Consider the following 3,088-nt stretch of genomic DNA (forward strand, 5'->3'; position numbering starts at 1 on the left):
GAGTGCCCTCGCATTATTTGTCTGGTCTAGGGTTTGTTGCATTGTTTCCCACCAATGTAGGAGGGAGAGAGGAACCATTCTTATGGAATTTAAAGCGACATTGATTAAACCAATGATTGGCCTTCTGGCACTGAGGGCATAAGCTGAGTGTTGAGATAGAATCATTCTCATCATTTTAAAATGTGCCAGAGCGGCATTCCCTTTGCATATGGCCTGGCTTTCTACATTTAAAAACAATTCCCTGCCTTTTGAGGTTTAAGGGCCTTTTTAAAAAAAATTTTTTTTATTGGAGTTCAATTTGCCAACATACAGCATAACACTCAGTGCTCATCCCGCCAAGTGCCCCCCTCACCCAGTAACCCCCAGCCCCACCCACCTCCCTTTCCACCACCCCTTGTTCGTTTCCCAGAGTTAGGTGTCTCTCATGTTTTGTCACCCTTACTGATATTTCCACTCATTTTCTCTCCTTTCCCTTTATTCCCTTTCACTAATTTTTATATTCTTTAAGGGCCTTTTAAAAAGCTGCTGCAAAAACTATTGATGTTCATGGGTACCCACATTTTGGCTCACTCTCAAATAATCTGAAATAGAGCCCTTATCTCTTATAGGGACTCTTCAGCAGTCGGCATTAGCATTTTCATAGGCCAGCTGCTTGACTAGGACATCCACAGCCTGCATCGGTGACCTGCCTCTGAACTGCTTTAGTAAGGCCTTCCATGAAGTCAGCATCACTTTCCGAAGGTCTCTGTAAGCATTTTGTAAGTGACTTTACAGATTGCCTAGGTTCTGGTAGGGTTTGCCAAGACCTTCAGGTGGACAGGGAAATTTGCTCTTAGGCTTGGGGAACATATGTCAGTTGATTTGGGACAGTTTGAAAATTTCCAGTCCCAACAAGCATGTTGAAATAACGGGGATATTAGCGTGCTTGTTAATATGAGCCCGTTCCTGAGCAAAGTCTCCAAACGCAGATTTCCATTTTAAATATATACCCCGTTAAGGAGCCCTTTGCTTTTTGATGCCAGTCCCTAGGAAGGAGCCACCTACAAGCCACAGCCTCCAATATAACTTGAGTAAGAGGGGCCTGTACACCATTCCCTCCTACACTATCCCTTAGAGGCTGTAACATCTTTAAATCAACTGAGTTATGCACCCTATTAATGCCCCCTGGCCGTTAGGAACCTCTTCAGTGGGGGGGGGGGCGGGGGGGGGAATCAACAGATCTTCTGGGTCAGAAAAAAGGATTACCCGCTGAATTGGCAATGGCTCCCTGCGATGGAGTCTGACCCTCAAACGAGGGGACAGGTTTGGTAAGAAGGTTTTTCTCAAGTTCTAAAAAAGGGTTACAGGCAGGTAAAGGGAATGGCAGGCAGCACTACCTCTGCAGGAGCGGAGGGCGGAGGCACCGCATATTCATGCTTTGCTTTTGTTTTCTCCTGGAGTGGTGCCAACACTGTTTAACCGAAGCCCAGGCAGAAAAGATGGGAATTGGCACATTTAAACCCTTTCTGTGTTGCTGCTGTAGGGTCTTCCCTATTCGGGTCCCGTGTCTCATCTACATTTAGTTGCCTCTCCTGGAAACCAAGGGCAGCCACGCGTTAACACGTCGGACCAGTCCCCGCAAGGGTGCAGCGGATGCGTGCGCCAGGCTTGTCGAAGCAAACGTTTCAGAAGGGAGACCTAATGCGCTAGACTAGACAAATCCCGCCCCATTGCTGCCCCGCCTGAAACGTACAATACAGCCCTCTGCCTTGCGGTGCGCCCAAGCCCCGGAGCCCCGCCGCCGCCGGACCCCACGGCCCCTGCAGGTCCCGGTGCGGGCGCCGCTGGCGCGGGGCGGGGATGCTCCGAGGCCGCCACGGGAGGAGACTCGGGGCCGCGCTGAGCTTTCGTCTGACGCTGTAACAGGGGCACCGAGAGTCGGACTCGGATTCCGAGCCTTTGTCTCCTCCAGTTTTTAAGAGGCTTAGCAAATTAGCTACAGGCATAATCAACTTTGGGAAGCAGAGAGAAACGTTCACTTCAAGGGGTGGAAGAACAGGCTGCGGGCTCAAGGAGGGGGCGCCGAGGGCTGCGTCCCAGAACCACGCGGCCGAGAGCCCCTGTGGCCACTCCGGGCTCGCGCACCCCGCTGGGCCCAGGGCTGTGAGACCCAGTTCCCAGAGACGCTCCGCAGCCGGTTCCCCACATACATATACGTAATTTTGCATACACAATTTTGCATTTTGCACTTAAAAAATCTGAGGTTATGGTATGACTATTTCCCATGTTGTTAAATATTCTAAAACGTAGCGTTTAGTGGCTTTATTGTATTTCATTCATAGTTAAATTCCCTGCACAATGTAAATGTGCCCTTTTAATTGTACTTTTAGGGCATTTCCATGTTTTGATATCATAAATGACAAATGAACATTCTTACACAAAATATTTGTTTGTGTCTGGAATGACTTGTATGAAGTAGAGTCCTCGAAACAAGTTTTTTTTTTTTTTAAAACCACATATACGATAAAATGCAGAAGTCTTAAGTATATACAGCTTGAATGAATTTTTACCTATTTTTATATCTACATAACCCTCTTCCGAATAGAAATATGGAACGCTTCCAATACCTCAGAGGACTCCCTCATATTTGCACTCAGTCTATACTTGGAAAGGTAGGTGCTGTTGCGATCTCTTATCATCCTGGCATAATTCTACTGTTTTTGAATTTCGATATAGCAGAAGCACAGTTTTTACCATTAATAACTTTCTCTCAACAACATACTGAATCTGTGAAATTCATCTATGTTGTTGCAAAAAATAGTTATTATTTTTCATTTCTGTGTACTATACCATTCTATAAATATGCTACAACTTATATGTCCATTTTACTATTTTTGGATTTTTGTGTTGTTTCCAGTTTTTGTTAATAAAATTAAAGTTGCTGTGAACATCCTTGTACATGCTTTTGTTCAACACTGCATTCTTTACTTTGGGTAAGTTTTGAGGAGTGGAATTTCTGGATCATAAGATATCTATATAAATATAATAGATATATTTCTATTAATATATAGATATATTTCTATTAAAGTGAACCATAAGATTATTCAGA

The sequence above is a fragment of the Vulpes lagopus genome, chromosome 6, assembly GCF_018345385.1.
Source record: "Vulpes lagopus strain Blue_001 chromosome 6, ASM1834538v1, whole genome shotgun sequence".
Lineage (NCBI taxonomy): Eukaryota > Metazoa > Chordata > Mammalia > Carnivora > Canidae > Vulpes > Vulpes lagopus.